General features: G+C 40.1%; 1 protein-coding gene across 10 annotated transcripts in view; it reads left to right on the forward strand.

The window, feature by feature from the left end:
* The first annotated feature begins 351 nt into the window (after nucleotides 1–351).
* LOC139382416 (leucine-rich repeat and fibronectin type III domain-containing protein 1-like) overlaps nucleotides 352–24,958 on the forward strand; it is a 128,916-nt gene continuing 104,309 nt past the window's right edge. For 3 of the 10 annotated variants that reach the window (XM_071126448.1, XM_071126446.1, XM_071126449.1), the window contains exons 1-2: nucleotides 623–1,519; nucleotides 18,166–18,239. The gene's annotated coding sequence lies outside the window, so the exon portion shown is untranslated. Of the gene's footprint in view, nucleotides 1,520–18,165; nucleotides 18,240–24,958 lie in introns of all 10 variants that reach the window. The other 7 variants (XM_071126451.1, XM_071126456.1, XM_071126447.1 and 4 more) reach the window with 6 other exon arrangements.

Genomic DNA, 24,958 nt, shown 5'->3' on the forward strand with positions numbered 1-24,958 from the left:
TAATCCTGATCCTGACCAATATACTTTTCTCAACCACATTTCCCTTACAGGGGCAGGTTTCAACCTCTAAAATAAAGATGATGTATTATATTTGTTCCATCAAAGTTCCATCAGATATGGATTAGGTGGAGTGTGAAGTTGAAATGGATGATCATGTAAAAAATAATACTTTTACAAAGGGCAGCTCAACTGGCATTCAGACAACACAGTATCTAATTTTGTGCTGGTCACAACAGCCAGCCCACCCTGAAGTCCCATCCCATGTCACTCTGGCATCCCACCAATATGGATACACTTTCCAGAAATCAAAGACCCTAATCAGCATCACATCCAAGACCAGACTACGCATTGTTTGGTGTATTACCCTAATGACATCACATTGCTGCAATGCTGTGCTTGTCATAGAGAAGGTGTTGCAAAGTAATGTTCTTCGTATAGCATGAATTCGTCCTTGGGTCATTTTGTAAAGATTTGATATGTTCTGCATCTGTTCAAGACATCATGGTGAGGAAATATGTTTTCATTTGTAAGCCTATCATTCGTGATCCTCCTATTACGCAAGTGTTAGGTTGTTGAGTAGAGACGCATTGCAAAATATTGCCTGCTCGCTCTGTGGAATTAAGCAGGATACATTCTCCCACTACCCTGCCCGGAAAAATCGACTGCATTGTCTTTGCTGAACGGGTGGACAAAGAAGCAAGCCATATATGAAAACTAATTGCACGCGTGGGTAAGCATATATTGGCTATCAAGAAAGAATACACGCTTTAAACTATGCGTGGATGGAATTCATTCAAACGACAAGAGAAGTTAACGACCAACATTATCAAGGAGAGCAGTATGTTTGTCAACCTTGATTTCTTATCATAAAATAAAATACATACGAGTTAACTATTCTAGGCTATTGTAGTCGTCGACCTTCACGACCATCTCAGACTTTTAGATACGCAGAATAGCAGAAACCGCGTGGCTGAATTTAAAACCAACCCCAATGCGTTTATTCCATGTCCGTGTCTGTTCAACAACACTAGCTGCCTACCCATTGCTTCAAAGGATCCTTAACTGCATGGCTTTCTACCTCCATCATTCATAATGACAATATTGGTACATGCATATTGCACTATATGAATATACCTCTGATACAGTCCAACGTTTCTTATTCAATTCAAGGCTAATTTGACTGAGGCTACACTGACACGTTCCTTGGACGATAGCTCTGGATTTCAGATTCTGTTTTCAGTTTGTATATCTTTTTCTGTCTCAATTGGATCGTATTGGGATTAAGGTGGTTTTAACCCGATGCAGATGGTTTAAGAAAGGACTTCGCCTACCAATTTGGTGACCAATTTCTGAAGTAAAAGTCAACCCGTTGTTGGTTACTACCTTTACTACCTCTCGTCAATTTCACTCCTCTTCGATTAGAAATGCTTCAGTAAGACAATGTTTGAACAGTGGAAATAACGCCCATGTGTCTACCCCTAAACATCCACGGCGAATCATATTAACGACAACGGTAAAGGTAAGTCAGTCATGTATTTTATATTTGATCATAGCAATTGCATGCTCAATAAAAAGCAAATGAGCTTTGTGCTATATACTTCTTTTGACCTTCCACTTTGGTGCATGATTTGTTATTGTGTGCAGTGTTTACAGATATATTGATAGGTATATAATGTTCAGGTGAGGCTATTTTGAATAACATAATCTAATCTGCTATTTGTTAGTATAGGCTATAGGCTATTAATGCGTTCATGCCGCATAGGCTATTCAATCTAAAGTATTGCCTGACTAATTGAATTATGATATATTTGAATAGCGTTTGATGTTTTGGACCAGTTGTGTTGAATTATTTTGCTAATTAAGTCATGTAGCCTGTAGCCTACATCTGTGTAGGTCCGAAAGCGCGCTATCAAAATGATAAATAGGGATGATAAATAGTAGACTGTAGCCTAAAACTAGTGCTGTGAGACAACGCGCAGCTGGGCTAAAACAGCCCAAATAATATGATATTTGTATGTTGATTGATGACTCATTCATTTTCATATGAGATGGTTGACATTGTAGACTAATAACACACAAGGGTTTCAATTGACCTTTCGCAGTACTGGGTTATTCACCTGGTTTGGAATTCCAATAAGGATTCATTCCTAAAGAAGGCTATTGCTAGGTGATGTGTGTAATCAAATTGTCAGAGGGAACGAAATCAGAGAATAGATTGGTTCAAGGCCGGTCTGTGTCTGTAGAAGCAGCATGCATTCTGCATTTATTATCACAGGGTTGTGTTGGCTACAACCCCTGAAGCTGTATAGGCATTAAAATAAAAAGGAACACAGAACAGACGGGCCACACGTAGCTCGGTGAGTTGAATCCTCCATTGAAGTTGCCAACGTTGGTTGAGAGCACAGACCAGCTTGCTTGGAGCGCGAGTGGCACGGGCGTGTCTGCATCAGAACAACGTCGACTTTCACAAGTTAGCATCAGCACTGGAGAATATTTCTCACTGCAGAAATGTCAAATGACCGCTTGGGGACACTGACTGCTAAGCTACAACCTTCTATTATTCGTTTCAGTACCGACCAATCGAACTCATAAGGAACGAATGTGAATATTCCGAATTTTATGCAACGGGTTACAAATCAAAGCACGCTTTTCTCATATACCTAACGTTACCCATGGGCGGGATATTGAGAGGGAAGCATAGCCCAAAGTAATGGCAATTTTTCTGCTCAAATGTGTCTATATGACATATAGTATAATTCATGATCATGAGTAGACTAGAATGCTACAGTGCAGCAACATAGCTGACCCTGTGTATTACGGTCGCTGTCCACTGCCCTGTGGTGCTAAACCTCCGGGATTCCGAGGTCATGGCTGTCCATGGTGCTGAATCTGGTTGTTTACATAGGCTCCACATACCCTTTTACCACAAAACAAAGTCGCCACAGAAAGCTACATGTTGTATTAGGTAGACTCCTGAAAGTGACGCTATTATACAGGAAATCATTTTTTTCAATATGCAAATTAGTTCGTTAGCTCACCAATTAATATGCTCATTAATGAGTTGTGAGTGATGCACTCTTAGAAATGTTAATTGAGAGTCTTTATTCAGTTCAAAAGAAAACACAGGACTTCAAAAAAGTAAGGTAAAAAACAATAACAACACAATATTATCTCTAGCAGCTAGCAAAGGTATTATTCACTGCCCAACCACTCTGATGGACCTCAGTTTGAATGTGGTCTTATGGTCAAAAGAGGTGATAACTGGTAGCCATTTTTCTATGGTTATTTTCTCCTCTCTCTTTTTCAGGCATTCAATATTTATATTGTTAGTTTCTGGAATAATAGGCTATGTTTCTGTGGACAGTAGCCAGAGATGGAGGTATTTGTGTCCTTGCCAACCCTTCAGACTCAATAGAGGACTCAAAGAGGTCAGCATGTGGCTTTTATAGGATTATATATATATACTTTTTTCACTCAGGGAATGTAAGGTGCTCTGTCAGATGTAAACAGGGTAGTAGTGAAGGTTGTAAATCCATTAAAGAGAGATGGAGGCAAAATATCTAAACATTTACCGTTAAATGAAGCATACATCCCTTCATATCACTACCATTTTATTTGGACTACGCTCATAAGATATACCAAGGGGAAACTGTGGACATCAATTTGCAGAGTTGCTACATCAGTAGTACAGTATGCCGCATGCATTTTACATAGCAGCTTGCAGTCCCACTCCACCACTGGTTAGTACCGTTTACCAGGTGCAGCTGCGGTATCCACTCCTCCATCTCAATCAGGAATGGGACTCCATGTTCTGGCACATCAGGGGCACCACCTCTCCACAGCTGCCCAGCCTGCCCAGTGCAATGAAGCGTAGAGATGGAGAGGATCTGTCACATGGTTTATGTGTTGTAATGGCCACTCCCTGTCGGACGGATGCCTTCATAGGGGAAGATAAGAGACACACATTCAACACACAGATAAAACAACGTAGTCATGGGTGGAGAAAAGTGCTGGGTCCTTTACAGGAATGAAGACTACAACAATAGGAGTCAATAGCCCCAAGCATATAGAATTTAGGAGACGTATTGCTTTGGGTGTGCATGTTGAATATTTGAATGAGCTGTTGAAACATTTGTTTCAGTAAGAACCAATGACATTTGATGCTACAGAACCAGGTTATGTATTTTAAATACTTGCTCCATGTCTGTACATAATAAGGGCCTGCTTTAAGAACCTTGTAAATATATCTGAACACAGAGGTTAATGAGGTTTATTCTTAGGAGGGTTAATACGCTTGAGCCCTATTGGCTTAGTAATTTGAATTAATTAACAAGTTCAACAGGCCTTCCCACTGAGCACAGGCGTCAATTCAACGTCTATTCCACGTTGGTTCAACGTAATTTCAGTGAAATGATGTGGAAATAATGTTCAGTCAACCAGTGTGTGCCCAGTGGGTTGTTGTGTATTTAGATTTGGACTATCTATGCAGCGGTTGGGGTGAGATAGGTTATCACCGCTTCTCTAGCTTGTCAGCGCATTGGACCGTGTTACAGTAGATACCCAGGGTTCTGGTGCCATGCCTTTGCCTAATGAAATCAGCCATCATGAGATCCTTATTATCATACACTGACTACATGGATTTCAATATGGATGCATGAATACACACAATATCAAGAAATATGTGAGAATAATTTCAAATTCCAATAGCTAATAGTTAAACAGATCCACAAGCAGATAGGTGGGAAGGTTTCTGCTGCTTTCTAGTTTGGCAGTATAGGCAGCAGGGTGAGATTAATGTAGCCTCTCTGTCTTGCCAGTCTGTTGCATTGTGTTACAGCAGCTGCTCTGGTTGCTGCTGTCATGTGTTAGCATTATGAAATCAGGGCTGATATGGGTATTATCAGCCACTGCAGAAATGAGAGGGAAGAGACATGCCAAAAGTACCATATCTGTTTGGGGAGAATGAATGAAAATTTGGATTTGAAAATGATTGTGCAGAGCCTACTCACTGTAGAGCTGCACTCTATGAGGTCTGGATGTCAAACAGCTGTATAAACAATGTCTGTTTTTTAATGTGTAAGATAACTTCACAGGAAACAATATTGCCACTTTCATTTACTATTGGGGTAGCCACAGTAGAATCAGTACACAATTCATGAAAAATGTACCCATTGCCAGCAATTTGTGTTTGAAAAGTGTTAACACACATTTGCATACTGTTATATTAAAGATGAGTTAACATTGAAACCAAAAAAATGCAAGATGTAATTATACTCCCATTTCAACAAACAACTTAGCCTACACATACATCACAGACACTCAGCATGATAGGTGTTTATTTCAAACTAGATAATACTGCTGGTTGACTTGCTCATGTAAAATGTGGTATTCTATCTAAGCAAACATCTTTTTGAATGATCGGTCGGTTGATACATTAATGTACAGAACGGCTTTCCTTTTGCCGCCCCCAAGGTTGAGCTTGAAATCAGCGTAATGGGAATTTTCTGTTGGTACTGGATGATGAGCATAGGCCTGGAGCGTGCATCTCATCCTGGGACAGATGCTGAGCAGATAAACCAGGCTGGGTCCTGGAGCTGGGGAGCTGAAGCGTTGACCTGGTACATGCGGCATGCAGAGCATCAGATGTAGGAAGGAGCTCAAGGGCAGCAGAGAACAATGGGGGTGGGGGCAAAGGTCACAACAGTCAGCAGGGAGGGAGCGCATGGTAACAGAGGAGCAGAGGAGGCAGAAAACCAAGGTGTTTATGGAGCAGAAACAGCCTCTATAGCTTGATGATGGGTGTGATCAGTTGATTACTGGAAGGCGAAGATGAGGACTCAAGGTAGAAGCAGATGGATTTCCAATGACAGGTAAGGGCAAGTTGAGCTTGGTTCGATAGTATCCTGATTCAGATGGAAGATGGACATATTAACAATGTCATTTTCTTTGGAGCATCTCATACCTTAACTGCTACTGCTAAAGAGAGTTTTTATACCCAAGCCATATACCAGCCTCCCAGCCTCTCTGTTGACTCTATGGCGCACAGATAACAAGATTACAGGTGGCACCTGTCTCCCCAAAGAACCTCTCCCATACAGTGTGGCTGTTCCACCTTTGACACAGTTTTAGACTACTGCTACAGGACATAGATGTCACTGTCTTTATAGGGGCATTAAAATGAAGAGATATGATATTATTATCCACACAAGAACTAGTGTTTGCTGTACTGTAGTAGTCAGCCAAGCCAACCAGTCAAGCTCTTAGACCATAGCCGCTCCTTGAATCAAGGAAGGTGTCATTGATCTGGATATACTTTCAGTAGCTGCATCAGATGATATTGATTAGGCTGATCTCCCAGACTAGCACTTTTCTAAGCTCTTTGATGCTCATTCACTAAGGCAGGGGAAGGCAACTAGCCACAGCCCATTTCTTTTGGCCGGAGCGGATGGTCGGGGTAGTTAGAATAATTTGTACACTGCAAATTGACCACAACTAAGCCCAAAAAGAGATTATATTTGAAAATAACTATCATTTTATACCTTGATTACATTGAGACATGTTCACATACACTGTATGTCTCCTTTTTTATTCATAGGAACACTTGAACAGATTTTGTAAATGAAACACATTTTTTACTTGAATTCCTGGTGATTTTAGTCACCTTTTTTTAACCAAAAACTAAAATCCCCCAAAACGAAGGGGGGCCAAAAAAAATATCAATCACGGGTCGGTATTGGCCCCGCGGGCTGCCTGTTACCGAACCCTGCACTAAGGGGGTTCGGCATAGTAGTTACTATGGGCCTTAGTGCTACGGAGAGCAGGTCAAAGCTACATTGTAACAATGATTGCTGTTATGGGAATCATCATTTGCGAACACTCACTCAATAAGGTGAGTTTTTACACTTACTCTGCATGACTTGGGCTGTCTAATGTGTTTGGTCGGCCAGGACTCCTTCGGCCCTGTAAGTGCAGCATGGATCGCTTGCTCCAATACAATTTCATACCACAGTATTGCCTTGGGCGCCAAGTAGTGTTGTAGCAAGCTCTGTAGCAGACCTTGTAGCAGACATCTCGGCTGACCCTTCCCTGCAGTCAAACTAGAAAAAAACATGAACTATTCTTGTGCAACCAGCCCAGCAGCAACTGTCTGTGATAGCACAATCACTTAATTTCCTCTGTTTGGATTGGATGGCTATCTGATGTTAAAACAGTAGCCGGTCCAATCTGCCTGTAGACTTCCTCAGCAGGATATAAACGACCTGAATAATCTATGCCACTTGCCATACTTTTGTTAACCAATTGTCTAAAATGTGCCAGCTAGTTGTACTTCCTCATCTAAAGCATCTCAGCACACTGCTAGATGAAGGGAATGTATCAGGAGATAAGCTAATAAACTACAAAGTTCTCTTTCATAGTCTCGCCATGTTCTTCGGGATTATTCCTTCATTTTGAATCAGAAATGAAACCGCATATTGGAGTTTGAAAGAAAGGTTGTCAGACTGACCTTGCATCTTACTGAATAATTCTGAAGATAGTTCTAAAATGCTCTCTGTAGAGCAAAAAGTATACTTATGTATATTATGAGTCTAGTCAGAGCTGCCGCATTGCTGCTATAGACATGCTGTCCTCTGTGGTAACCCATTGAAGAACGATGCCAATAGGTAATTAGTGGATTTGACAATCACAGAGAGAATATATGATGTAAGGGAATTGATACATAGCTCAAAGGAACACTACTGGAGTGTAGACACTTAGCATTAGAACACATGCTCTCAGTTCCAAGGGGAAGGGTCATGTTTCCAATTAAAGCTTAAGATCATTCATACACTCTTGTTGCACGACTAAGATTCCAAAGATGAATATACAGTTGTTCTTTAGATACCTACCATATGAGTGTCAGAAACAAAGAAGTCAAACTTGAAAGAAATGCGAGATCTTGAGTGAATTTCGAACCTGTAAATATGTACTCAGTGAGTGACGTTCTTGTATTTGATGTATCAGTCCATAGGGAAGGCGGGAGTGGTTTCAAAAGACTATCCTCTCCTTATACAGGGTGCTCGAGCACATCATTGGTGGCTGATATTGACTTGCATGAGATGTGAATTGACAAAAACAAAAGCACCAACCACCAACTCAGAACGAATACATGTTGGAATAGAAAACAGTGACATAACAGGCCCTGTCTGCCCACAGCAAACCTGTCTCTCAAAATGCATTGAGACATGGCAAACTACCAGTCATACCTGTCAGGAGGAAATGTGTGGCTGAATTCTGACAAGTAGAAGGTCAGCCAGCATATTGATAAGAGTGATGCAAGCACGTCCCAGAGCATGCCAGCTTTGTGTTTAGATACCTGGAAAAGTGCTATATGAATACTTTCCATTGTTAGAATACCAAAATCAAAGCAGTCTTTATGATATTCAGAACCAATTGAAGATATGCTTCAAAAATGAATTAGCGAATTAGATATTTAGCTGGCCTATGATTTATAGACACATATCATGCCTTTTCTCAGAATTTATGGTTCTCTTTGAGATTATTACTTTATTGTCCAATAAATGACTAACATTCTCAGTAGAGATGCAGGGTGGATGATACATGCACTGAGTCAATGTTGATGGGCTGTTTATTCACTCACTAGTCCAGTCATCAGGAGATCTCTATAAACCGTATTTCTACCCCTGGCTGGGAAAAGGGACCTAATTAAGGGATTTCTCCCAAATGGCACCCTATTTCTATATAGTGCACTACTTTTGACTAGGGCTCTGGTCAAAATTAGTGGACTATACAGGGAATAGGGTTCCATTTGTGACGCATACATGGTGACTAGGATTAGCAACAATTGATCTGCCAAGATGAATAAATACCTTCTCTCCACTTCCCCACACTCCACCACAATCAAACCCACTTAACGACAGGTTCATTTAGTTATTTTATGCAGATAAAATTACATTCAAAAATCCATGTTCATATTTCTTTAAAAACAGATAATAGATGCAGTATTTGCATTCTATTTGGATGAACAAAAGGGTTCATAAACTGTCAACAAACTGTTCATGAACTAAACAACTTACCAACAATTCACAATCAGTAACAGCAGTTATTCTGTAAACGTTCTGTTTCCCCAGGGCAATTCAATATTTCCTTTTATTGTAAATGTGACCCCTCCTTGTACATTTCCTCCCTGCATGACTTCATTGGATTGCATTAGCCCATAGCTGACGTATTACCATACACATAATGAATCAATGGTTCACAATACTGTGTGCTGTTTTAGAGAGTCACTGTGATAATCTATATGTCCCCGAGAAGATGAATCTTCCCAAACAGAAATGTTTGGCTTATTCAGTTAATGTCCTCTTTTTCTTTTTTTACAGCAGCTGCTCTGTGTTTATTTTGCTGGATGATTGGATGCCAGGCTGCAGTAAGCTTCTTTATGATAAGAAAACAATACTTTCCTACAGGATAAAAAGGAGCTAATGGCAGAGAAATCCTCTAACAGGACTGAGCACGTGGCATTAGCGCAGTAATAGCACATGGATACCCCTTTGATCCATGGTAGGGGTGGGGAAGTCGATTAAGTGACTGGGATAGACATGTAGCTGTAGAGCCCCGTCATTCATTTTTGGGACAGACTGGCATGCTGATAACATTGTTTTGTTCTCTTTTATATGTAACAACATGGAAATCAATCAATTTACCATCATTAACACAATGTAAATATCTCATTATTTCTTATTAAAATATTGAAATAGCATATGGGCGACCAATAATAATTTATTTGTACAATTTACAGCCAAGTGGCAAACAATAATGCAGACACTAGGGATGGGGGTGTGAGCATACGGGTCTGGGCAAATGAGATGTAGTCATTGTTGGTGTTCGCATGTATAAGTTTGTATCTGGAGTAGATTTTTGAAATGTCGTATTATTATTACATGTAATCCCCTATGGCATTGCTGTATACAGTACCGACTTGACATATTTAGTAATACTTGACATATTTAGTAATATAGGTTGACAAGCAATGAAAACATATCAAATCTCTAATGATGGTCTAATAAATAAACTATTATGCGCCTTTAACTGAAATATGTTTTTGTTGTGTTCAACCTTTATTTCTGCTAAAGCTATCTAGATATGTAATTGTAATGCACGGGGTAATCACATCATGAAGCTCTGAGGCCTCCAGTCTGTAAGTGTCTGTAAAGCATGTTGACAGTTCTGCAGATCTTTGAACTTTGACATGACAGTTATCCTCAGATCAGACGACTGAAGGAGGAAGACACTTGGCAGTTGGCTGTCAGCCCAATAGTTTTAAGGGGGAGAGTCTTCTGCCGATGAGACAGTGAGATCTGTTGTGCATTTTATGGTCGTCAAAGATGCCATTTACGTAGAAATCAGTGTGAGGAGAGGACTGCTGCCTATCCATCCAACATTTCTATTTCAATATCTCAGGTTTGAGGTGTCTTCCTGAAATAAAGACTTGAAAAATATGTATCCCCTATAGCCCTTTGAAATCTACATAGGCAAAATATAAAATTATTCACAGAAATCCAGCTGTGAAAAGGAGTGCCCACATCTGTGACAAGCTGCACATTATGCTGTGACGCCTGCTCTATAAAAGGTCTGAATGCCGTTTTGGCTTGATGGATTTATAAAAAAAGATTTGATAAAAAATAATCATTTTTCTTTGATTTTGGTCAGAAACAATTTTTGGGTAGCCTCGTACAGTATACCACACTGATCTCGTGAGCTTACATAAATTATTTGTTATAAGGGTCGGTATAGCACATCATTTATGTAAACTCGCAAGATCAGTGTGTTAAGAACGGACCCTTATAGCTAATTGTTGGGTGGTCTACCAATGATTCAAGATAATTATCTTTAAAAGCTATAATTTCTATATTAATTGCTCTATTATGTTGTATTTTAAGGAACAGAATCTGTAGATATATAAATCATGCAATATGATTGGTGATGCTGAAGACTCTTAAATGGACTGTTTTAAATATGTACCATTAACTTTTGTTTGTTTGATTACAAAAGCACAGATTATGACCTTCTGTGTTGATGATTGTTGATGATTGTTGTGCTGATGCTGTAGTAGTGGCAGTGGAAGAATCGTTAAAACTTGGTGTTTGCAGGTTTACAGCATAACATCAAACCAAATCTGCACAGGCATTCAATCCCATAGAAAATTTGTGGGCAGAACTGAAAAAGCATGTGCGAGCAAGAAGGCCTACAAACCTGACTCAGTTACACCAGCTCTGTCAGGAGAAATGGGCCAAAATTCACCCAACATATTGTGGGAAGCTTATGGAAGGCTACCTGAAATATTTGACCCAAGTTAAAATAATTTAAAGGCAACGCTACCAAATACTAATTGAGTGTCTAAACTGCTGACCCACTGGGAATGTGATGAAAAAAATAAAAGCTGAAATAAATCATTCTCTCTAATATTATTCTGACATTTCACATTTTTCAAATAAAGTGGTGATCCTAACTGACCTAAAACAGGGAATTGTTACTAGGATAAACTTCTGATAAACTGTAGATTACCCATTTTAAAGGAAGTGAAGTGGTTTTAACAATATATTGGGGATGTGCATCAGGGGAGATTGTTGGGGTATTTGAGCATGCATAGAAGCACAAACTACAAATAATACATCAATACAAAATACTACCTTCTATTAAAGTAACTTATCAAATATTCCAGAAGTTTGTTGGTACAGTATAAGCTAAAAAGAAACCATTCCCCTCAGAGAAAATGCAGACATTTTCTGCAGAAACCTTTTGGGATGTATTTAGTTAAAACCAGCCATTGTATTACATGATTGGCAGTGTGGTAGCATTGGAATTTAACATGACTAATTTCTGACTGGATGCTTTGTTTTGAATCAATTATCACAATAATGTTGCCAGTTGTGACTAAGCTGATGCCTCTTAGAGGAGGGTACCTGTTAAGTGGACGCTTGAATTAATTGTCCCCTTGAATCAGATAAGGACATTGGAAAGATGTGGATCAAACCAAACAGATGCACCTCCATATTTATTCTACTTAGGGGATGGTGTTCTTCTTAGCAAGGCTAAGCCCTAATCAGTGCCCTCACCATATGGCTGATGAGCCCAAAGCTCCATCATTTTTTTGCCTGAGCACAGATACAGACACAGCACAGCACTTTCTGTCTTAAATGAAAATGTAGCTTGGTCATACTGACCTGGTTTGTAATGGGCTCTCAGAAATAGCTTCTCTTGACATTAGGATAACAATAGCTTCCAGTCTCAAGTCAGTCTGATCTCCAGCTTTAGTGTTCGACATTTAAATTGTATTTTTTTGAGACATTGTTCAGTGACAAGGCCAGGCTGGCATGGAGCGCCTAGACTTTTAGCTTTGGGCTGGATTCAGCACTTCAAACCAACTTTGCAGACACATTGAACGTTTAATGATGGATAGCATACCCTGTGGAAAATGGTACATTACTTATATTGTAGAGATGATCAAGAAACAGCTCTATTCCACGTGGATGATCAAGAAACAACTCTATTCCACGTGGATGATCGAGAAACAGCTCTATTCCACGTGGATGATCAAGAAACAACTCTATTCCACCACGGATGATCAAGAAACAGCTTTATTCCACCACGAATGATCAAGAAATAGCTCTATTCCACCACGGATGATCAAGAAACAACTCTATTCCACGTGGATGATCAAGAAACAGCTCTATTCCACGTGGATGATCAAGAAACAACTCTATTCCACCACAGATGATCAAGAAACAACTCTATTCCACCACGGATGATCAAGAAACAACTCTATTCCACTGTGAATGAACAAGAAACAGCTCTATTCCACTGTGAATGATCAAGAAACAGCTTTATTCCACCTTGAATGATCTAGAAACAGCTCTATTCCACTGTGAATGATCAAGAAACAGCTTTATTCCACCTTGAATGATCTAGAAACAGCTCTATTCCACTGTGAATGATCTAGAAACAGCTCTATTCCCCTGTGTATGTTCAAGAAACAGCTTTATTCCACTGTGAATGATCAAGAAACAGCTTTATTCCACTGTGAATGATCAAGAAACAGCTTTATTCCACTGTGAAGGATCAAGAAACAGCTTTATTCCACCATGAATGATCTAGAAACAGCACTATTCCACTGTGAATGATCAAGAAACAGCTCTATTCCACTGTGAATGATCAAGAAACAGCTTTATTCCACCTTGAATGATCTAGAAACAGCTCTATTCCACTGTGAATGATCTAGAAACAGCTCTATTCCCCTGTGTATGTTCAAGAAACAGCTTTATTCCACTGTGAATGATCAAGAAACAGCTTTATTCCACTGTGAATGATCAAGAAACAGCTTTATTCCACTGTGAAGGATCAAGAAACAGCTTTATTCCACCATGAATGATCAAGAAACAGCTCTATTCCACTGTGAAGGATCAAGAAACAGCTTTATTCCACCATGAATGATCTAGAAACAGCTCTATTCCACTGTGAATTTCATATTTCCTTCTGATGTGACCTTTTTCTGTATCACACAGAAAAGTATATTTTGCATTCAGTTCTCTGATGGTGAATGGCTTTCTAAATATATTTACAGTAGATCCCAATTTGTTTAAATACTGTTTATCATGTTACTCATTCAATTTAGTGGATAACAAATTAGGCTGTGCCTTTCAGAGATGCTTGCATTACAAATAAGCACATTTTCAAATTAACTGAGCAAAAATATTTCACAGTCAAATTTCAGAGGAATCGTGTTAGTGTAAAAAGGTTATTAATACATATTTATTTTGTGTTTATTTTCCCTTTATATCCCAGGTAAGTTGACTGAGAACACATTCTCATTTACAGCAACGGCCTGGCGAATAGTTACAGGGGAGAGGAGGTGGCACGAATAAGCCAATTGGAAGCTGGGGATGATTAGGTGGCCATGATGGTATGAGGGCAGATTGGGAATTTTGCCAGGACACTGGGGTTAACACCCATACTCTTATGATAAGTGCCATGAGATCATTAGTGACCACAGAGAGTCAGGACACCCAGTTAATGTCCCATCTGAAAGACAGCACCCTACACAGGGCAATGACCCCAATCACTGCTCTGGGACATTGGTATATACAGTATTTGTTTAGACCAGAGGAAAGAGTGCCTCCCACTGGCACTCCAAAACCACTTCCAGAAGCATCTGGTCTCTCATCGGTCTCCCAAATATAGATGGCTCTGTAACTCTTGATTACAAGGATACTAACCATGAAAGAATTTCAGCTATCACTGTGAGCCACTTGCTTTAGTTTGGCTGAGTAATCAAAAACACTCCAAATTAATAGTAGCCTAACAGTTACAGAATTGTCATATCTGGCATCGAGAGGTAACTAAGAATTAAGCATAATTCTTAATGGTCTAATTATCACGTGCTAAAGAGTTACTGAACTGTATGAAGTCAACATTAAGTAGATTCAGGAATCCATTTGTACATCAAGAATTTCATTAGTATGCAAAGTATGCACATATTTCCTATTTCCAGCCATAATTACAAAATGTATTGTTGTCATCCAATTCATGATTAAAGCTGCAATATGTAACTTTTTGGGTGGCCCGACCAAATTCACATAGACATGTAAGTTATAGATCTGTCATTCTCATTGAAAGCAATTCTAAGAAGCGGTAGATCTGTTCTATGTGTCTATGCTTCCGTTATTAAGTTTTGTTTTTGCATCAGTTGAAAACGCTATGTTTTTGGTTATGGAAAAGTTATTTCACAGCGGTTTAGATGGCACAATGATTCTCCACAGTATAATTGCTTGTTTTGTCACAACCTGAAATTAGGCAAACTATTAGAATTTTAGCAACCAGGAAATGGTGGAGTAATTTCTGCACAATGCCCCTTTAATTTGCTTGATTGACTGCATAATGTTGAGGCATGGCAGTATATATTTATTAACCCCCCCCCCCAAGTTTCTTCACCAGTGATTCTATGCATACACCTTAATCTATCTCTTAAAATGCAAAACCATTATCACGGTTTTCACATTTTCTCCATAGCTCTTCATAATTATCACAAATGTATGCTTAGGTTCCCTGAATAGGTTCAAGGCATACAGTTCCTGCAGGGGGGACATTGTATGTCAGTCCATCCAACACAGTCCCCTCATCCTGAAGTGCAGTCACATCACATCAGCATGCAAATGACTCATTTATTTTGAGATCACATCACATGTAACTGGGAGTACGTCTTCATTTTGAACTCTCCATCCTTCGAATCAAATTAGATTTACTTGGAGTTTTTGACAATTGCATTCACTTGGCTGGCTAGTGAGGTTCACGGTGAATCCTAATGTTCATATGGGAGTTTATCAAATAATCAGGTGATGACTACATTGAGCTGTAAGTGTGTCAGCATGACAGCTGATAAAGTACCTAAGCAGGCAATTCAGTGAGAAGAGGGAATAGAGGCTGATATTATTATTGTTGTAGGGGCAGTGTGACCTGACTGTGAATGTACTCACAGCGATTAAGGTCATTTGAAATTTGACTAAAAGCTCCAAACAGGCTCTGAGTCTCATTTTCCTGTTGCTTTGGTCCTTTACATGTATTTTCCTAATGTGTGACATGCACGCCAAGTTGTGTCTACCTCCCACCTTTGCTCAGAGGCATATGAGTAGAACATCTGAGTAATCATGAAAGACTACATGTAGATGTTAAGATTCATCATGTTCAATGTGTGTTGACTGGATGAAAAACATTGATTGGTGGTGGTTTCATTCATTTGATTTGATCTATCTATCACACCGGTTACACAGTATATTTATCAATTGAAATCATTGACCACTTTCATCCCAGACTGTGTCCTAAATTCCTAGGGCTGTTAGACTTAGGAGAGGGGGGGGGGGGGCAACTTAAACGTAGCATATAAGGTGACCATGAGATTCCACAAGGTCATGCAAGGTTGCCTGTTTTTCCACAAGCTCACGCTGGGAAGTTCTTCCATCCAGTTAACAGTATTCAAATGTCTGGAACTTATTATGTCAACACATTTAAACAGCAGTCAAGTTTATGTATCTCATAGGGGATTGCCAATCGCACAAATTAGATATGAAATATTGTATTGATACAATGTCTCAGTGAAGTTCAAGAGCAATTCACTTAAAACAAAATCTCTCTCAATATTCAAATTTCAAAAAGAAGCCAATGACCAGACTCAATCTTCAGTCTATTTGATTTGTGTTGTCCTATCAGATCCTTGTGAAGAATATCAGATGGGATGTTGAAATGCAAAATCTTAGGGCCGAGAAACCCAGTAAGGATACAGCAGATTAACTGATGCCAATGTTCATCTCAGCAAAATTTATTTTGTCCCTTTGACACAATTGAGATGAATGTGACAGACTAATGTATTCAACTTTCATTTCTTAAAGGTCCAATGCAGCCGTTTTTATGTCAAGACCAAATTATATTTGGGTAACAATTAACTACCTTAATGTGAATGTTTACAATTAAAATGGTCAAAAAGAAACAAAAATGGCTTCTTAGCAAATAGCAATTGCTCAAGCAAGAATGGACTGTCTGGGAGTGGTCTGAATGGAAAAATGAGCAATTATTGGCAGAGAGGTTAGGAACTCTCTTTCTTATTGGTCTATTTCAACAGCTCTTACACCAAAATGGTTTTATCATTTTCAAAATGTCACAGTATTAACCTCATAGTGTGAAAATATAAAACACAGATAAATCACATTTTTGATTGCACTAAGCCTTTAAGGTGTGTTTCAGTACAGAACAGTTTTTCTGTGAATGTGTGGACTTTGTAATATACTGTAGATAATATTTAATTTTTCTTTTAATTTTCTAAATCTAGAGGAGCTTGATTTGAAAGACACCATCATCAGCCAGAGATGTGGGCTGTCCTTGAATAACTAGGTCCGTTTTGAGCTTACTCGTTACTCGTTAAGAAGATTAGAAAGGCTATAAGCTACAGCATAAGCTGTCTAATGGAGGTAAATCTTGCAGACAAACTAATGAGAACATGTTTTAGATATATAGATAGGGTCTATCTATATACTTTGTATTTTTATTGGTGCCTGTATTATGACCATACATAAATCCATTTAATTGATTAAATATTTCTACTCTGAGTCATGTAGCCATGCAAGTGACAGGGAAAGGTTAGATACTATCAAGAAGGTTAGTGAGTTAGTGACTACCGCAGTCAGATGGGGTAGATTGAGCTGGAAAAGTCATCAGGGTGAGGTTTGTTAAGTGACCCCATATGACTGCGACACCCATTGCCTTTTAAAGACGTCTACATTTTCTAAGCCATTACATTTGAGAGATGGACACCAGTCAGAGGGTAAAATCCTGCTGAAGCTGTGTTTCTGTGTTTCCCTCCACCAGTGACTGACATGGAAGGTGCCCTTGTTTTGGTCAGGAAATCAACATTGGCCTATGTTTCAGCTATCTGCTCATGAGAGGAATCATCAGCACATCCATCCTCGGTGTACTTGACCGTGTCTAAACTGTGTCTCAGAATGTCAATGACTTTACTGGGAATATGTGCCATGTTACGCAGACTTTTGTATCTGTGTAATGTTCCGCTGTTCCATCGCATATGCAATGACAGTTTAGATATTGTGTTGTATAGTTATTGTGTTGTAAATGTAACAGGGTTGGTTATGTTTCCAATTGACACTGCAGAAATATCCATTTGATGTTTATGTTTTCCTATTGGTTTGTTGAATTTACATATCAATAAGCTGTTATGCCATTCATTGGTCATGCTAGCAGATAGTGGGAGATCGCAAACGTAAATTCTTCCCAGTCTGATATTGACATTGACATGCAAGTGGTAGGTCACGTTCTCAAGTACTGTATTCTATATTCATATTTGCAATCTATACGATTTCACTATGTACATGTCCTGATGTGTGTGCATGTACGGTACCTGTTAGATATTGGGAGCTTCCTGTGATGTGCTTTTGTATGTCTGATTCCTGTCCGTACGAGTTAGCTAGCATGCTTTAATTGTAATGTTCACATTAGCTCTCTGCTAATTCACAGCTATTTTCTTGCTAACAGATGAATCATGAGTCTACAGCCATCAACATATTGTTGTCCTACACATTTAATGTGCATCCTTGTGTCTATCGTCAGAATAAACACCAATCACCTGGGACCGCTGGCTGGACTGGCCTTTCTTTAAAAACACAACGCAGGAGAGTTACGAGGTAAGAACACATCTGTTGCAGAGTCCAGTCTTCGTGTCTTCTCTGGACAGCTGTTACATACAGACTACATTGAAGGGGACAGCACTAATATGACCAAAATTGGAACTAATTTAACAGAGCTGCATATGTGCCTCTTTCAGAGTGTTTAACTAATGAAGCTCGTATCATTTTACATAATGTCAATCAGATAAGCGACAGCTAAATGTATCTTTGAGTAATGTGATTCATACAAGATCCCCCCCAGAGAGATTTTGAAATACAAACAATAGTAAAAAAATATATATCCATCAGTGATGGCACTGGCAATTTTTCAGAGACAGTAAATGTTCAGAAGATCATTTGGTGCAAGTCCAATTTATTATTTTATTTTATTTTACCCCCTTTTCTCCCCAATTCCGTAGTATCCAATTGTTAGTTATTACTATCTTGTCTCATCGCTACAACTCCCATATGGGCTCGGGAGAGACGAAGGTCGAAAGCCATGCGTCCTCCAAAACACAACCCAACCAAGCCGCACAGCACACATCCAACCCGGAAGCCAGCCGCACCAATGTGTCGGAGGAAACACCGTGCACCTGGAGACCTTGGTTAGCGTGCACTGCTCCAGGCCCGCCACAGGAGTCGCTGGTGTGCGATGAGACAAGGATATCCCTACCGGCCAAACCCTCCCTAACCCAGACGACGCTAGGCCAATTGTGCGTCGCTCCACGGGCCTCCCGGTCGCGGCCGGCTGCGACAGAGCCTGGGTGCGAACCCAGAGTCTCTGGTGGAACAGCTAGCGCTGCGATGCAGTGCCCTAGACCACTGCGCTACCCGGGAGGCCCAACAAGTCCAATTTATTTAAACATTTTTAGGGGGTGGATCAGCTTTAATATTACATATAGATTGTTGCTTCTATCAATGTAATTGTCTGCATCCTTTCCAATCCCTCTTATATATTTTTTATAAATCTATATATTATTTTAAATATATATATTTTAAATATATATATTGTCCTTTATTATTTACCCATAACCCTACCACCCCTCCCCTTATTGGCGTAAACTAATGGATTCGGAAAGTATTCAGACCTCTTGGCTTTTTCCACATTGTGTTACGTTACAGCCTTATTCTAAAATGGATTAAATACTTTTCCCCCCTCATCAATCTACACACAATACCCCATAATGACAAAGCAAAAACAGTTTTTTAGAAATGTTTGCAAATTTATAGAAACAAAAGAAATGTAACATCACATTTACATAAGTATTCTGACCCTTTACTCAGTACTTTGTTGGAGGCCCTTTGGAAGCGATTACAGCCTCGAGTTTTCTTGGGTATGACGCTACAAGCTTGGCACACCTGTATTTGGGGAGTTTCTCCAATTCTTCTCTGCAGATCCTCTCACGCTCTGTCAGGTCTCTCACGCTCTGTCACCTGGCCGTGCTGCTGCTCCAGTTTCAGCTGTTCTGCCTGTGATTATTATTATTTGACCATGCTGGTCATTTATGAACATTTTAACATCTTGGCCATGTTCTGTTATAATCTCCACCTGGCACAGCCAGGAGAGGACTGGCCACCCCACATAGCCTGGTTCCTCTCTAGGTTTCTTCCTAGGTTTGGGCCTTTCTAGGGAGTTTTTGGTGCTTCTACACCTGCATTGCTTGCTGTTTGGGGTTTTAGGCTGGGTTTCTGTACAGCACTTTGAGATATCAGCTGATGTACGAAGGGCTATATAAATAAATTTGATTTGATTTTGATTTGATTTGGATGGCGAGCATCCCTAAACAGCTATTTTCAGGTCTCTTCAGATATGTTCGATCAGGTTCAAGTCCGGGCTCTGGCTGGGCCACCCAAGGACATTCAGAGACTTGTTCCAAAGCCACTCCTGCATTGCTGTGGCTGTGTGCTTAGGGTAGTTGTCCTGTTGGAAGGTGAACCTTTGCCCCAGTTTTAGGTCCTGAGCGCTCTGGAACAGGTTTTCATCAAGGATCTCTTTTTACTTTGCTCTGGTCATCTTTCCCTCGATCCTGACTTGTCTCCCAATCCCTGCCACCGAAAAACATCTCCACAGCATGATGTTGCCACCACCATGCTTCACCATAGGGATGGTGCCAGGTTTCCTCCGGACGTGATGCTTGGCATTCAGGCCAAAGAGTTCCATCTTGGTTTCATCAGACCAGAGAATCTTGTCTCTCATGGTCTTAGAGTCCTTTAGGTGCCTTTAGGCAAACTCCAAGCGGGCTGTCATGTGCCTTTTACTGAGGAGTAGCTCCCGTCTGGCCACTCTCCTGTAAAGGCCTGAGTGCTGCTGAGATGATTGTCCTTCTGGAAGGTTTTCCTATCTCCACAGAGGAACTCTGGAGCTCTGTCAGAGTGACCATCGGTTCTTGGTCACCTTCCTGACCAAGGCCCTTCTCCCCCGATTGCTAAGTTTGTCTGGGAAGCCAATTTATGAATGATGGAGGTCATTGTGTTATTGGGGACCTTCAATGCGGCAGACATTTTTGATTCCCTTCCCCAGATCTGTGCCTCGACACAATCCTGTCTCGGAGCTCTACGCACAATTCCTTCGACCTCATGGCTTGGTTTTTGCTCTGACATGCATTGTCAACTGTGGGACCTTATATAGACAGGTGTGTGCCTTTCCAAATCATGTCCAATCAATTGAACTTACCACAGGTGGACTCCAATCAATTTGTAGAAGGATGATCAATGGAAACAGGATGCACCTGAGCTCAATTTTGAGTCTCATAGCAAAGGGTTTGAATACCAAATAAGGTATTTCTGTTATTTTTTTAAAATACATTTGCAAGAAATTCTAAATGCCTGTTTTCGGGGTATTGTGTGTAGATTGATGAGGGGGAAAAAAAACATTTCATCCAATTTAGAATAAGGCTGTAACGTAATAAAATGTGGTAAAAGTCAAGGGGTCTGAGTACTTTCCGAATGCACTCTATGTACATTTTACGGACGCAGTATATTTTACAATAGTTATCTTTTTTGTGTGTTTAGTCTCATCCTCCAGCTACCCTCAACCCCTCCCATCTATTTCTGAAGACCATCCAGTTTTTATTTATATTTGCCATGTATTTTTCAATTGTGCTGTGATGTTTCACAAATGTTCTGAATCTTTCTATTGTCATAGTTTCTACAGATTGTAAATTAAAGATAAACATTTTTGCCAAGAGTATTATTATATTATTGATCAATTGACAGTGACTTTTCAGATCACCCAGCAGTGCTATTTGCAGAGTTAACTCCAGGTAAATGTTGCCATTCCTTAGCCATCCCTGAACCTGTGACCAAAAACAAGCTTCATGAGGATAGTACTGTTAGGTTCTTATTTTTCAGAGTAAATAACCCACGGACACTAGAGAAGCTTTAACCAAGTTTAATTCTTCCCAAAGGTTCTGTACAGCTGTAATCAGACAACCCCAAAGTTTTCCCATCCAGATATGTATATCCCACTTAAGACACTCCCTCTCTCCATTCCTTACAGTTTATGCCCAACAGCAAGAAGATGACAAACCCTGATTACTCCCTTAAGGGAAACTGACCTCACCCCTCATTTGCTGACCTCAACCCTCCCTTCACCTAATCCACAGATATCCATCTGTCTTCCCTATATCAACACATCGCTCTCCTCCCCTCCATCAAACACATTCCAAAGCCTTCTGGCTTTCTACAGAGAACCTTTAACTTTCTCCTTTGATTCTATGCTTCTTCTCTATCATGTATTTAATATTTCAATGTTCAAAATGTCAAAACCAACAGTACCAAAACAAATGATCTAATGACTCTGTCTCTTCACAGCAAAATCTGTATAATAATTTAAATTGAAAAACTGTACGTTTTGAATCCGGCGTCATTATGTGTATCAGTAAATAAACCATGTGCCATGAAATCGGTACATCGAAAATCTCATCCCAACTATTTTGCCATCTGTATGGCACAGCTGTACATTTTTGGTCCTTAAATGAAACTGGTATACTTTTTTATTTATCACAATTTTCTTTAACCAATTGCAAGTCCTACTACTAATTGTTTAATCAGTGATATGTAACTTGTGTTTGTTTTCCTTCTTAAAGTTTGTTAAGTGCTTGAGATGAGGAAATAGTCTCCAGGCTCCAGCTAAGGACTCTGTAGCTAGCTAATTTATTCTGGGTACTCATAGTGCACACAACATGCAGTATTTACATGTTAACTAATATCATTCCCTCCAGACTGTATCTTTTCTGAGATCACACATAGGAATAAGTGAATGTCTTGCTTTCAGCATGGTGTCTTATCAGCCGATTCCACAGCCCACTAATGAAGCTGCATCCAGGGTGGGAATGACGCAAATGGTGTTGCTGTCAGAAGACTTGTTTCTGTGTGAATCTAAATTTGGAACAGGGCCAAGTTGTCTCCATTTATGAACATGCATTAAAGATACAGACTCATAGTAGAGGAATAGGTTTGAACTACATTGTTGCAACCCAGTCCACTAATTTGCCTCTCCTTTCATTTGTATACAGTGGACTGACAATAATGTGAGGAATCTCTTTTGTATGCTCTGACAATGTCAGAATGTACTGAATGTACTGAATGTACTGAATGTACTGCAGTTTATGCCATTGTTTTAAACTCCCTAAAGATTGGGGAAATTGTCAGCGGTTTAGAGAGGAAGGTTATTTCCTCCTGAGTATGGATCCTCTGTCTTTCAGTCAGGAGGGATGTGGTTTTGGGAAAGTTGGCTGCAAACAGTTGGGATGCTGTGCAGCATCTATGGTATAAGCCATGAATACATGAACACATTCCTCTGATTTCCTGCATCCTGTTGCAGAGCCTCTGGGGAGGATAAATGTAACATCACAAAACATGATTTTCACGGGAGAGTTGAACAGCACCTAGCTTCTTAGATGGAGGATAAAAATGAGTGTTAGAGCTTGCAAATCCAGTGCTATGGTTCAGTGATTTGCAGCTATACCGCTTACCCCAGCCATTGGCATATAGTCGTACTGCATTCATTAGTAACTGCACGGTTCTGAAGGACAAAGTCTGGAGGAATTAGCATGCAAAGGGTGCTAAGATCAATCACAAGCTGTGGCTCTACTTCTGCTGCAGAAAGAACAGGTTTTGACACTCTCTGCCCATTGCTCATGGTGGGTATGGGCTTGGAGTGTTAATAGGTTGGTTAATCAAAGGATTTACTAATATCACTTGTACGTTTTAACATATTCTGGACCCATAAAGACAGAGACCATCATTGTCTTGCTGAGTAAGACATACACTGAGTGTACAAAACATTAAGGACACCTTTCTATGACAGACTGACCAGGTAAATCCAGGTGAAAGTTACGACCCCTTATTGATGTCACTTGTTAAATCCACTTCAAGCAGTGTAGAAGTAGGGGAGGAGACAGGTTGAAGAAAGATTTTAAAGCTTGAGACAATTGAGACATGGATTGTGTATGTGTGCCATTCAGAGGGTGAATGGGCAAGACAAAATATTTAAGTGCCTTTGACCAGGGTATGATAGTTGGTGCCAGCACCACCGGTTTGTGTCAAGAACTGCAACGCTGCTGGGTTTTTCACGCTCAACAGTTTCCTGTGTGTATTAAAAATGGTCCACCAGCCAACTTAACACAACTGTGGGAAGCATTGGAGTCGACATGGGCCAGCATCCCTGGGGAACACTTTTGACACCTTGTAGAGTCCATGTCCCGACAAATTGAGGCTGTTCTGAAGGCAAAAGGGGTGCAACTCAAAATTGGGAAGGTGTTCCTAATGTTTAGTATACTGAGTGCATATGATTTTGCATTGTGATTTGGAGAAATAGACTTTACTAGAAGGGTCCACTATGATGACTGATTGTAGATTGGCCAATCTATTTCAAAATGAACTATAGACTAAAATTGTATTTATTGCATGTGTGGCCCAGTGAGCTGAAGTGATGTACGCTATTTCAAAATTACAAGCCATCCATACAGATAGGCCTGCTGTGGTCCTCTTAAGTTTTCAGTATGTGAATATTTTAAATTATGAGAGGGCAAGAGGTTCGCAGGTAATTTATTCTATGGAGTTCTCTATCAAAATACGGGAAGTTATTAAATTACAGTGTGGTTAACATGGGTCTAACTAAAGTCTTCTTTCATGTAGAGAGATTATGTTAAAAGCCAAGGCCCCATCAGCACACACTCAGCGGATGACATTCAACTAATGACTCGTCAGTCCGTAATATATTAATCACCCGGGTGTTGCTGAGAACATATTGAACACACACCAGGGATTTATCAGTCAGCTACCTACACATACATTTCAGTGTGTATAGGTGGGCGAACGGAACGACACCACCATTTCCAAACAGGAGTGGACACACAGCTACACACAGCTAGGAGGAAAGTGTCAGGCTCCAGCCATGGAGCTGCAATAGAACAGCATCACCATAGCCCCTCTCGGTGGAAATGGAGAGTCAATAGAACAGCATCACCATAGCCCCTCTCTCTGGAAATGGAGAGTCAATAGAACAGCATCACCATAGCCCCTCTCTGTGGAAATGGAGAGTCAATAGAACAGCATCACCATAGCCCCTCTCTGTGGAAATGGAGAGTCAATAGAACAGCATCACCATAGCCCCTCTCTGTGGAAATGGAGAGTCAATAGAATAGCATCACCATAGCCCCTCTCTGTGGAAATGGAGAGTCAATAGAACAGCATCACCATAGCCCCTCTCTGTGGAAATGGAGAGTCAATTT

This window comes from Oncorhynchus clarkii, chromosome 24 (assembly GCF_045791955.1).
Source record: "Oncorhynchus clarkii lewisi isolate Uvic-CL-2024 chromosome 24, UVic_Ocla_1.0, whole genome shotgun sequence".
NCBI lineage: Eukaryota > Metazoa > Chordata > Actinopteri > Salmoniformes > Salmonidae > Oncorhynchus > Oncorhynchus clarkii.